The 13,904-nt window shown below is 45.8% G+C and overlaps 1 long non-coding RNA gene across 1 annotated transcript; it reads left to right on the forward strand.

The window, feature by feature from the left end:
* Window positions 1-7,460: 7,460 nt before the first annotated feature.
* Window positions 7,461-13,461, forward strand: LOC140723384 (uncharacterized). Its single transcript, XR_012097875.1, has 3 exons — window positions 7,461-7,582; window positions 11,306-11,478; window positions 12,670-13,461. It is a non-coding gene; the product is annotated as an uncharacterized lncRNA (long non-coding RNA).
* Window positions 13,462-13,904: the final 443 nt, after the last annotated feature.

The raw sequence follows: 13,904 nt of genomic DNA on the forward strand, positions 1-13,904 counted from the left end.
CACACTGGGGAGCGGCCGTTCACCTGCTCAGACTGTGGGAAGGGATTCACTCAGTCATCTCTCCTAATGGCTCATCAGCGAGCTCACACTGGGGAGCGGCCGTTCACATGCTCAGACTGTGGTAAGGGATTCACTCGGTCATCCAACCTATTGGCACACCAGCGAATTCACACTGGAGAGAGACCATTCACCTGTTCAGACTGTGGTAAGGGATTCACTCGGTCATCTCAAGTGAAGGTACATCAGAGAGTTCACACTGGGGAGAGGCCGTTCACCTGCTCAGTCTGTGGGAAGGGATTCACTCTGTCATCTAAACTGAAGGTACATCAGCGAGTTCACACTGGGGAGAGGCCGTTCACCTGCTCATACTGTGGGGAGGGATTCACTTTGTCATCGCAGCTACTGAGACACCAGTCAGTTCACACTGGGGAGTGGCCATTCAACTGCTCAGTGTGTGGGAAGGGATTCACTCAGTCATCCACCCTAATGGCTCACCAGCGAGTTCACACTGGGGAGCGGCCGTTCACCTGCTCCGTCTGTGGGATGGGATTCACTTGTTCACCTGACCTGAAGGTACATCAGAGAGTTCACACTGGGGAACGGCCGTTCACATGCTCAGACTGTGGGAAGGGATTCACCTACTCATCCCAACTGAAGATACATCAGCGAGTTCACACTGGGGAACAGCCGTTCAGATGCTCAGACTGTGGGAAGGGATTCACCTACTCATCCCAACTGAAGATACATCAGCGAGTTCACACAGGGGAGCGGCCATTCACATGCTCAGACTGTGGGAAGCGATTCACTCAGTCATCCCACCTATTGGCACACCAGCGAGTTCACACAGGGGAGCGGCCATTCACCTGTTCAGACTGTGGGAAGGGATTCACTAAGTCATCTCAACTGAAGGTGCATCAGCGACTTCACACTGGAGAGAGGCCATTCACCTGCTTAGACTGTGGGAAGGGATTCACTCAGTCATCCCACCTACAGAGTCACCAGCGAGTTCACACTGGGGAGAGGCAGACTCAAGCCTGAATTATCCCTCTGTGTAGACGCTACAGTGTAGCATACACAGTAGCCCACGCAAGTGGCCTCTACCGTTGTGTGCATTTTTACTTGTGAGTTTGTGTGTCTGCGTTGCTCTGGCAAACCGCTAGTTGGTGTTGAGGTTCTATGGCACTGTGTTGAATTGTCTCGAGTGGAGTTGGGAACGATGGCGACTGCTGAGTACATCTTGTTGGAGTTGGAGCTAATTGATGTTGAACAAGAGTTACTTTTATTGAAATTACTGCAGCGCAGAAAAGAGAGAAGTTTTTCCATTTCTTTGTGCAGTCCGTGACGTCCAAACCGATGTTTGTGGAAATTTCTTTGCACAAATTTCATGTCATTTGCAAGACTTTATAGTATACCAATGAAGAGTCCTAGAAATGTAGATATTTTCTGACTTCCTCACTTAACCTCTCCTCTCCTCCATTTTCCAACTTCGAAGCAACAGGAAATCCCTCGGAGGAAATGTGCTGCTAACAAGCAGACCGATTACAGTTCTCGCGGTCTGTGACGCACAGTTACTTTTTCGTAAGGTGCGCATTAGGCTATGGCATACGGTATGGCCTAGGGTGCCACGTCGGGTACATGGCTACGCAGAGCGTACGGCGTAGCTTACACGGTGAAGCATAATTCAGGCTTCAGTGTGTGGGAAGGGATTCACTCGGACATCTCAACTGCAGAGACACCAGCGAGTTCACACTGGGGACAGACCGATCTCATGCTCAGACTTTGGGAAGATATTCCTTCAGCAAAATCAACCTAATGTGCAGCATTGAGTTCACACTGGGGAGAGACCGTTCACCTGCTGTGTATTTCAGAAGCAATTCACTCAGTAATCTAACCCTATGCAACTCTTGCTTCGGCTAGCAGCTAAATATAGGGGGTGTTAACCCCCCAGCCCAGCCAAACTTAAGAAATCTTGTTTGGGTGGATGCTGTGTGATGTATCCCCTGTTACAAATCAGTACACCCGCAGTAACAAACGATACACAACATGTGATTAAACGACTAAGATGTATAATTCATACTTTGACTAGATGGTTAGGGAAGTAATGAAAAAGAAAGAAAAAGGGCCCACTCTCTCTTCTTCTCATCTCTCCCCAGCAAAAGACCACAAAAGTCTCGCTTCCAGACTCACAAGGAAGAACATTTCTGTCATTGGATAGCCCAGCACTCCAAAACCCTGTTATCTCTAGTCTTACCCTAAACACTGCTGCTGCAGAGAAGCCATTACCTCAGCAGTGAAACATTGCAGAGAGTCCACTGCATCAGCAGTGAAACCTTACAGCGTGTTACACTTGTGACACACTACCGGGTTCACACTGGGGAGAAAGTTTCAATGAGCTGCATGCTGGATATTTGTCCATCACCGTTGCTGAATGCAATGTCGAGAGTGGTTGTGTTACGTACTCCGTAACTGGGTGTCTGACCAGCAAAGATAGAAGAATCCTTTGGAGTCTGGTGGTACTATTTTCAAACAGTGTTTATTAGTAAAAATATACAAATCAATATCAACAATGCAAATATATAGATAATACATGTTAGCAATACTAAACCTAAAAGTGTGGATATAATAATAATCAATAATAAACAAGCTCTATCGATGTCTAGGGGATAATGAATTGTCATATGCTCCTCAGACAGGATGAAGAGGTCAATACTCCCCAATGCCATTAGGCTTTACAATTCAGCTGCCAGGACTTAAGAACTTTTTCTAAAGCTATTGTTAATGCTTTTTTGAGTTAGTGATTTTAGATGCATATATTATTACTGAGTTAAGTATTGTATGTAATGAGTTTTTGCTACAACAAGTGTATGGGACATTGGAAAAAATGTTGAATTTCCCCATGGGGATGAATAAAGTATCTATCTATCTATCTATGTGAATATAAAGTTCAGTTCAGTTCATACGTGCTGAGGTAGTTGTTGGTTCTTGTGTTTTAATCATTGGAGAGAGAGAGCGAGCGAACAGTGATAACAACAGTCAGTCAAACCTTCCTTTACATTCTTGATCCGTCGATGTGTTGTGGCCATTCAGGTATGACCCCTCTGTCCTTTAGCTAGACCGTTCTTCTGTGGTGGACTCGTCACCCAGGCAAGGGTGGACACACACACAAGCCCCCACCAGCCCTGCTATAAACTGAGTTCAACTGACCGATCCTTTGTTCGGTCCCCGATGCCCCACACCTTCTCGTGGGTTCCAACACTCAAGCAGTGCTCACTAGTGTGCCTCCTGGTGTGTCTCCCCAGGCCTCACTTTTATCCCTACTCACTGGGTCTCAGGTGTCAATCAATTTTGAATGGCTTAGCCCATCAAACCAGCCCACTCCGGCTGTCCACTGAGGAATTTTAATTAACAGAATGGTACCAAGTAAACAGCCGTCTCCAGAGCCATAAGTCTTACAGGAGTCATAATATGGTGGGTCACGTCTCTCTCTCCCGGTGTTATCTCTCCCTTATCTGAAGCAGATGTTCCAGTCCCAGTATGTTTTCCCTTTGTCTCTCTTTCTCTCTCATTAGCAGCGTGGTAACAGTAACAGTTTGTGATTCTCCCCGGGGGGGGACATGGGCAACTCTGCACCCTTCTGCCCATCAGAGCTGTTCATCCTTCGTAGCAGTTGTCAGTGCTGAACTCTGCATTTATCGCTGCTGCTCACCACACCCAGTTCTGCACCCTGGTCACTGGGCAGAGAAGGAGTTTCTTCTGCTGCATATTCACCTTTAATGGGACTAGATCTGTGACAAATAAATCAGCTCTACTTTAAACACTGTCTCTGGTACTTAGTGAATTTATAACACACCTAGTGTACAGTAGAGAGTCAACTCAGGCCGGCTGGACCTGATTCTGTTCCACAACAGATCTTTCAAATCCTCCCCTGTTGTTCACCTCTCACTCTCCCTGTGGTGATGGGTTCCAAATTGTCATCAATCTGGGTGAAGAGGTGTCCCTTGAATTTCCTGAAGAAGTTGAGCTGACTGCAGTTCAGTCTGAGATGTTCTTCGCCCCTCAGATCTCTGGCTGCGGAAGAATGACATTGGGAGTGAACGTCCTTATTCAGGGCTCATTTGTCACCGTCTCGTCTGCTCAGATTGTTGGGATGTCTCACATGGAGGGTCATACTCATTCCACTGGTTCATGTTTTCTTCCAGAGTGATGATTCATTTTTCTGAGTTGGCCTCTCATGTACGTGTTCTGGTCTGTATTTCTTATCGAAATTGCATATACACACATGGAGTGCTGAATCCTCTTCATGTTTTGATAAAAATATATAGGAGGGGTGATTGATATGTCCGTGGCCTCAGGTGGAAGGAGTCAATTTTAGAAAACCGAGCACATTTTTTCCCCAACGTGGTCCCGTCCTACATTTACACACTTAGTCCAGCAGTGGCATGCAAAGGTTTGGGCACCCCTGGTCAAAATTTCTGTTACTGTGAATAGCTCAGCAAGTAAAAGATGACCTGATTTCCAAAAGGCATAAAGTCAAAGATGACACATTTCTTTAATATTTTAAGCAAGATTACATTTTAATTTCCATCCTTTACAGTTTCAAAATAACAAAAAAGGAAAAGGGCCCAAAGCAAAAGTTTGTGCACCCTGCATGGTCAGTACTTAGTAACACCTCCTTTGGCAAGTATCACAGCTTGTAAACGCTTTCTGTAGCCAGCCAAGAGTCTTTCAATTCTTGGTTGGGTAAATGTCTGGGTTCAGTCATAAACAGCAAAGTACTAATGTGGAAATTACCATTAGAGTCACAGAGAGTAGCAGCAATGAAACAGGCCCTTCGGCCCTTCTAGTCAATACTGACCTGTTTTGTTGTTACTGCCTAGTTCCAACTACCTGCACCAGAGCCTGCATACACCTCCCATCCACGTCCTCACCCAAATTCCTCTTTAGTGTCTAAATCAAACCCACATCCTCCACTTCCACTGGCAGCTCATTCTACACTCTCACCAACCTCTGAGTGAAGAATCCCCCTTCATATTCCCCAAAATAATTCACTTTCACCCTGAACGTATGTCCAATGTCACGGTGAGAGGGAGGATGGGGCAGAGAGGGAAGACAGTAAGGGGTTGGGGTGAACACAGGAACAGTCACTGGGCAGCCTCTACACCCATTCTATAAATTACCGGTTTCGGTAATTAGCAGCAAAGCACTGACTGTGGAAATTACAAATCAGAATATTATTAGAGTCACAGAGCCCAGCAGCACTGAAACAGGCATTTCGGCCCTTCTAGTCAATACCGACCCGTTTTTGTTTTTACTACCAACTACCCGCATACACCTCCCATCCATGTCCTTACCCAAATTTCTCTTTAGTGTCTAACTTGAACCCACATCCACCACTTCCACTGGCAGCTCATGCCACACTCGCACCAACCTCTGAGTGAAGAATCCCCCTTCAGATTCCCCAAGAGTATTTCACCTTTCACCCTGAAATATCAAGTGTGAGAGTGGGAAAGTGTGTATTGAACCGGTGGAAAGAGCAGAGGTACCTAATGTATACTTTACTTCAGTATTCACTATGGAAAAGGATCTTAGTGATTGTAGTGATGACTTGCAGCAGACTGAAAAGCTTGAGCATGTAGATATTAAGAAAGAGGATGTGCTGCAGCTTTTGGAAAGCATCAAGTTGGATAAGTCGCCGGGACTGGATGAGATGTACCCCGGACTACTGTGGGGGACGAGGGGGGAGATTGCTGAGCCTCTGGCAATCATCGTTGCATCATCAATGGGGACCAGAGAGTTTCCGGAGGATTGGAGGGTTGCGGATGTTGTTCCTTTATTCAAGAAAGGGTATAGAGATAGCCCAGGAAATTATAGACCAGTGATTCTTACCTCAGTGGTTGGTAAGTTGATGGAGAAGTTCCTGAGAGGCAGAATTTATGAACACTTGGAGAGGTATAATATGACTAGTAATAGTCAGCATGACTTTGTCAAGGACAGGTCGTGCCTTACGAGCCCGATTGAATTTTTTGACGATATGACTGAGCACATTGATGAAGGAAGAACAGTCGATGTAGTGTATATGGATTTCAGCAAGGCATTTGATAAGGTAACCCATGAAAGGCTTACTAAGTAAGGAGGCATGGGATCCAAGGGAACATTGCTTTGTGGATCCAGAACTGGCTTGCCCACTGAAGGCAACGAATGGTTGTAGACGGGTCATATTCTGCATGGAGGCCGGTGACCAGTGGAGTGTCTCAGGGATCTGTTCTGGGACCCTTACCGATTTGTGATTTTTTAAATGACCTGGATGAAGAAGTGGAGGGATGGGTTGGTAAGTTTGCTGATGACACAAAGGTTGGATGTTTTGTGGATAGTGTGGATGGCTGTCAGAGTTTACAGCAGGACATTGATAGGATGCAGAACAGGGCTGAGAAGTGGCAGATGGAGTTCAGCCCAGGTAAGTGTGAAGTGGTTTATTTTGGTAGGTCAAATATGATGGCAGTGAAAATGTCGGGACTGAGATGAGGGGAAATGTCTCCACGCCGAGGGTGGTGAATGTCTGTAAATCCACACCACAGAGGGCGGTGATGACTCGGTGATCGTCCTCACATAAAACAGAGGCTGGCAGATTTGTGGAGACACAAGGGATCGAGAAAATGAGGATCGGTAGAAGCATGTGGCTGAGATGGGAGAGTAGCCTCCATCTTGCTGATGGTTGGAGGGGCCGAATGGCCTCTTCCTGTTGTTTCTCACTTAATGTTTCAGTGTTCCTGTCCAGTGAGGCCAGAGGAATGTGAATAGAAATGAGTGTTTATGAACATAGACTGATTTAAATGACAAACACGAGGAAATTTGCAGATGCTGGAAATTCAAGCAACACACACAAAATGCCGGTGGAACGCAGCAGGTTAGGCAGCATCTATAGGGAGAAGCGCTGTCCACGTTTCGGAACGTTTCAGGACTGTCGAAGGGTCTCGGCCCGAAGCGTCGGCAGTGCTTCTCCCTATAGATGCTGTCTGACCTGCTGCGTTCCACCAGCATGTTGTGTGTGTTGACGGATTTAAAAGAAACCTGCTCATTTTCTGTGTGGGTCTGAATTGTGTGTCGGGATGGGAAGTGAATCGAAACTATAACTCTGAGAACTCTGTGACGTGGGGCTGGAGGGAAAGGGATCGAGGAAGATATGGACGGAAAATCTAAATACGTATGGAAATGATATAGGGAAATAATGAAATAATGTGGGAAATGTGGCGGTAGGTAGGGCAATATGTGAAGGGCGAGCAACAGTTACCGGTCACATGGGAGACCCTCCAGCGAAACGTGATGATGTTTTACCGCAGATCGGCAGCATTTGCGGGGTTGTTTCCGTGGCCCCGCCCACCGCCTGTGACGCAAAAAGAAGCACATTGCGCGTGCGCACAGGCCCGAGCCAGGCAGTGATGTTTTTTTCGTTCTTTGTGGAAGTGGGTCAGCGGCGGGTCCGGGTTCGGGATCGGGATCGGGATCGGGAGGGGGTCCTCACCCCCTTGGACGGGGAGCCGGAGACGGATTATTCTCTGCGGGGCGACATCAACAATTTCCTTCGGTGAGTATTGAAGCCGGTCGCGAGCGGGGAGGTCTGACGTTGAGTAGTGAGTTAACTTTCCCGAACTCAAACAAGAGAAAATCTGCAGATGCTGGAAATGCGAGCAACGCGCACAAAATGCTGGAGGAACTCAGTAGGCCGGGCAGAATCCAGGAAAAGAGAACAGTCGACATTAGCGGCCGAAACCCTTCGGCAGGACTGGAGAATAAAAGGTGGGGGTGGGGAAGGGAGAGAGAAACACAAGGAGATCGGTGAAACCTGAAGGGGGAGGGGATGAACTTTCCCGAACTGGCGGCCTCGCCTCGCTTCCTTCACAGAATCTGCCGGGGTCGGTCCGGGTTGTGAGACCTTCACACCGAACCGTCTGAGATGAGCCGCTGCTCAGCCCCTGTTGTTCTGGTCCTATTAGCCGGAGGAAGTAAAACATGTTTCTATCTTGTTACTGACAAAGAATTGTATAATTTGTGTCCCGTGTGTTATCTGAATATACTTGCCTTTGATGCTGCCACAAGTCAGTGTTTCTCTGTACCTGTACCTTCCCGTACTTGTGCACTTGGCAATAAATTCAACAGGACCTGAGAAATCTCGGTGAGATTTGATTAGTGATGATCATCTTGGCAGCTCGGTAGGTCGAATGTATGAGACAGTACACTGTTAAATGCAAAACCATGAACAGTGTTGATAATCAGAGGGATCTTAGACTCCAAGTTCATCGCTCCCTGAAAGAGACAGCACAGATTGATCGGGTGGTTAAGAAGGCAAATGGCATGGTTGTCTTTATTAGTTGAAGCATTGAGTTCAAAAGTCGGGAAGTTGCGTTGCAGCTTTATAAAACTAGATAGACCACATCTGGAGTGTTTCATACAGTTCTGGTCGCTCCCATTCTCGGAAGGATATCGGGGCTTTGGAGTGGGCGCAGAAAGGTTTACCTGGATATTGCCTGGATTAGAGGGCCTGAGCTATAACGAGAGGTTGGACAAAATTGTGTCGTTTTCTCCGGAGCCTTGCCGGCTGGGGTGAGACTGGATAGACGTTTATAAGATTAACAGAGGATTAGAAGCCATGTCTCAGAAAGGCAGCGTCCATTAGCAAGGACCTCCAGCACCCAGGGCATGTGGTTTTCTCAATGTTACCAGCAGGTAAGGAGGTGCAGAAGTCTGAAGGCTCACACTCAGTGATTCAGGAACAGTTTCTTCCCCTCTGCCATCCGATTGCTAAATGGATATTGAACCCTTGAACACTACCTCACATTTAAAATATATAGTATTTCTGTTTGTTGCACGATTTTTTATTTATTCACAGAAACATAGAAAACCTACAGCACAATACAAAACCTTCGGCCCACAAAGTTGTGCCAACATGTCCATACCTTAGGAATTACTATGGTTACCCATAGCCCTCTATTTTTCTAAGCTAGAATTTCTTTATTTTTCTCCAGTGTCTCCAAGTACCTATCCAAAAGACCATATTCTACCCACCTCTACCACCGTTGCTGGTAGCCAATTCCACACACTCACCACTCTCTGAGTAAAAAAACTTATCCATAACATTTCCTCTGCAACTACTCCCCAGCACCTTAAACCTGTGCTGTCTTTTCATAACCATTTCAGACCTGGGAAAAAGTCTCTGACTATCCACACGATCAATGCCTCATCATCTTATACACTTCTATCAGGTCACCTTTCATCCTCCGTTGCTCCAAGTAGAAAAGGCCGAGTTCACTCAAACTATTCTAATAAGGCATGCTCCCCAATCCAGGCAACATCTGTGTAAATATCCTCTGCACCATTTCTATGGTTTCCACATGCTTCGTGTAGTGAGGCAACCAGAATTGAGCACAGTGGGGTGTGACCAGCATCACATATAGCTGCAACATTACCTCTTGGCTCCTAAATTCAATCCCACGATTGATGAAGGTCAATGTATCATATGGCTTCTTAACCACAGAGTCAACCTGCGTAGCAACTTTGAGTGTCCTATGGACTGGGACCCCAGGATCCCTCTGATCCTCCACACTGCCAAGAGTCTTACCATTAATGTTATATTCTGCCATCATGTTTGACCTAACAAAATGAACCACTTCACACTTATCTTGGTTGAACTCCATCTGCCACTTTTCAGCCCATTTTTGCATCCTATCAATGTCCCGCTGTAAGCTCTGATAGCCCTCCACACTATCCACAACTCCCCCAACCTTTGTGTCATCAGCAAACTTGCTAACCCATCCCTCCACTTCCTCATCCAGGTCATTTATCAAAATCACAAAGAGTAATGGTCCCAGATACACTATAAATGATTTAGTTGTTTATTTTTATTATTTTGTTTTTTTTTCCTTCTATAATATGTATTGCATTGAACTGCTGCTGCACGGTTTTCAAATTTCATGACACACACCGGTGATAATAAACCTGATTCTGATTCTGAGTGGACAGACAATCTATTTTTCCTGGGGGTTGAAATGTCTAATATATTTAAGGTGAGAGGAGATGTAAGCAGCATGTTTGTTTCTTTACACAGAACGGTGGGTAGCTGGAAAACTCTGCCTGGGGTGGGAGACCCGACTGGTCACGTGATCCCGTTTGCCCCTCCCATTTAACAGCAGATGGGCAGCACCTGTGCATCTGTTTCCGAGGCCCTGCCCTCTGGATGATGTGACACTCACTTTGCGCATGTTCACTGTCTCCGGCCGGGCGGTGTTTTCTTTTCCGCTCAGTGCTGAAGTGCATCATCTGTAGGATCGAGGGAAGGGTCCTCACCTCCTGGGTGGGGGAGCTAGGGGTCGGGATCACTGTCTGTGGGCCGAAGATATCGCGTTCCCATCGGTGAGTATTGAGACCGATCCCAAGCAGGGTGTTCCGATGTGGGCCGTGAGCCCCAAACTGAGGACCAATTACTCATTTATTTTCCGATTATCCGGGCTGGTCAAAAATGTGTAGACTTTGCTTAATCTGCATTGAATGATCCAAACCTGGAGCCCAAGCAGTCTATTTCCGCAGAGTTGAAATGGGAGACCCACCAACAGGTCACGTGAGGCTGTTTACTGCAGATCTGCCCTACCCTTCACTTTGTGATGCAAGATGACGTGGTGTGTGCTCAGAGTCCCCGGATGGGTCAGGATGCTTCCTCTATGTTGTGTTGGGGGATCTGACGTTGGTCACTGAGTCCTGTTAACTTCCCCCAACTCGCCTCATTTCCTGAGGCTGCTCACATTTGTCCTTGAGCTTTCTGGCTGTTGTGTCTTCTCCCGGACTGGGGTGCGTGAGAAAGGAGAACATCCCAGGTTTTGGGGATCTTTGATTTCACTGCCTGCTTCACCGAGGGACTGGGAAGTCTAGGGGGGAGAGTGGTTTCTGTGATGTGTATGTGGCCGAGTGGTTTAGCAATCTGAAGGTCATGAGTTTGAGCCTCAGGCCAGGCAGTGCGTTGTATCCTTGAGCATGGCACTTAACCACACATTGCTCCTGCACGTTTATAGCCCAGATGGATCAAATCACCTAATCCTGTTCCTGTGTCTTATGTATTACCATGACAGAATGATGGCTCCTTCTTATCCCATATTGTTTTGTGATGTGTGAGGGGCAATAAAAGATTGTTCACTGAGATTATTATATTTGGCTTCAACGTTTAAATTTCAGTGGGTTTTGTTCTTAGTAACATTGAGCAGAAATGTTTGGTTCTCCTTTTCATTGTTATGTGCTTCATTATCTCTCTGGTTAATGTTAGACCTGCGGTGAGAGGTTTATTGGAAGAAAAACCCCAACTAGAAGCAAACCATGGCTAAAGATGTGGGAATAGCAACAAGTGAACTGGCCCGAGGACTGAGAGCATGAACTGGAGAGAACAACTCTGAATCAGCTGACTTGGAGTTCCCAGTGAGTCAGTGAGGAGGAAGTTTGGTGAGTCTCATTTACTCAAACTCTGATCCTTTATACATTACATACCTGTACAATAGAAGGTGGGAAATAGTTGGTGAGACTGAATGTGCCCAGAAGAACCATTTATGCCTCTGTCAGACACAGTTGCAATCACACCAGGTCTGGTAATGTGCTTCCAGCAGCCCAGCCCTTTAAAGTCACTCGCATTTTGTGGAAGTCAAATCTGGATAAAGTGGTGGAAATCAGGCAGAATCTCAAGTTGCTGGAGATCTGCACTAAAAACTGAAAATTTTTGAAGTCATCCTGACAAAATGTTATTAACCTGAATTGTAAAGATTGTTCCTCTCCCCACAGCTGTTCCTTACATGCTGAGCAGTTTGGTAATTCCAATTTCTTTTTATTACATTCACTCTGGATTGGTTTATGTTTCCTGAAATGTACCGGTTTTAATGTGGAAGTGGAAATGGCTCACTCTGTGATAGTTGAACAATAAAGTAACCACAACCTTTCCTTGCAAATTACCCTGGTGCCAATTAGTTTGTTATTCCTAGAAATGTGTTCAGTACAGTTGTTGTGAACAAGGTTTACAAGAATAATCTCAGGAATGTTCGGCATTATGTATGAGGAGCATTTGATTGTTTTGGACCTGTGCTCAATGGAGTTCAGAGGGACGGTGAGGGTGGTGGGGGATGTTTGGTTAAGTAAACCTACCAAATGCTGAAAAGCCTGGGTACAGTGGACATGGAGAGGATGTTTCCATTAGACTGTGATCTGACAGCACAGTCTCGGAATAAAGAAGCTTCCCTTTAAAACTGAGTGGAGAAAAAAAGTTGGCCAGAAGATGTCTGATCTGTGGAATTTGTTGCCACAGAGGTTGGATGAAGCTGCCATTTGGGTATATTTATGACAGAGATTAACATATTGATGATTGCTGAGTAGCTCAGGGTTACAGGAGGAAGGCAGGAATATGGTGTTGGAATGAAAATCAGCTGTGGTTAAATGGTGGGGTGGACCAGATGGATCGAATCACCTAATTCTGTTCCTGACTGAATGATGGCTCCTCCTTATCCCATATTGACAATAGTGACAATAAAAAAATGTTTACTGAGATCATTATATCAGCCTTCAACATTTTGTTTTTAGTAACATTAACCAGAAATGTTTGGTTCTCCTTTTTATTGTTATTGTACTTCATTGTCTCCCTGGTTAAAGTTAGACCTGCGGTGAGAGGTTTATAAAAAAGAAAAACCCCAACTAGAAGCAAACCACGGCTGAAGATGAGGGAACAGCAACAAGTGAACCAGCCTGAGGACTGAGAGCTTTAACTGGAGAGAACAGCTCTGCCTCAAGAGACTCAGAGATTCCATTGACTCAGTCAGGAGAAAGTTTGGTGAGTCTCATTTACTCAAACACTGCTCCTTTAGACATTACATACCTGTATAAGGGAAGGTGGGAAATAGTTGGAGTGAGACTGAATGTGCCCAGAACAACCAGTTACGCCTCTGTCAGACCCAGTTGCAATCACTCCAGGTCTGGTAATGAGCTTCCAGCAGCACAGCCCTTTAAAACCACTCCTATTCTGTGGAAGTCGAATCCGGATAAATTCACTCACAGACCGTACGGTACAAACTCTTTATTCCAAGCACCCGGGGCTTACTTAGTTAATCCCTCAAACAGGAACAGTCTGTGACTGTTCCCACCCAATCCACTAACTGACTAACAATTCCCCTTACACCACAGATATATCCATCCAGATACCCCCACACAAGACAGGCTGGAGCCAAAGATATTTACTACATGACAGGCTGGAGCCCCTAAAGACAAACTACAAAATAGTTTACAAATGGTTTACACACACAGAACAGACTGAAGCTGTCCTATCTCTACATGTGAATGCGCAAGGAGATAAGCATCTTGAAACCCTAGCTAGCTACCCGCAAGAAGAAACATGGCTCAGCACATCGGTTGATCATCAGCAGTTTCTTTCAGAAAAACAGGCTGCTATTGTTTAACGAAGTGTTAGCCATTTTACAGACTTCATCCTTCCCTCCGTTTGATCATTACATTATCAACAATGCAGTAACTTTTTACAGAGAAAGCAACTGACGACAGCATTGACTTATCAGTTGGTAAAGACAGTGTATAACAGTAATTGTAACAGAGATGTGTACAACTATTAGGACATAATGCAGTATCATGCCCCACATATTACCAAACAGGCCTTCAAAGATCACCATTTCGACCCTTCAGTGAACCCGTGTAAATCCTGCCCTACTTTCTTGATGCTGTCAATCTCCTTTGCAGTGTGCTTGGAGAGGGGTGTAATGTTAGTAGATTCCTCAGGGATATAGGTGCAGCATTCTGTGTCAATAACAGCACAGGTTCCCTCTTTCTCAGCTGGGATAAACTCTAAAGCTGTACGATTCTATATGACTGTTTGCCAGATT

The sequence above is a fragment of the Hemitrygon akajei genome, unplaced genomic scaffold (genome assembly GCF_048418815.1).
Source record: "Hemitrygon akajei unplaced genomic scaffold, sHemAka1.3 Scf000111, whole genome shotgun sequence".
Lineage (NCBI taxonomy): Eukaryota > Metazoa > Chordata > Chondrichthyes > Myliobatiformes > Dasyatidae > Hemitrygon > Hemitrygon akajei.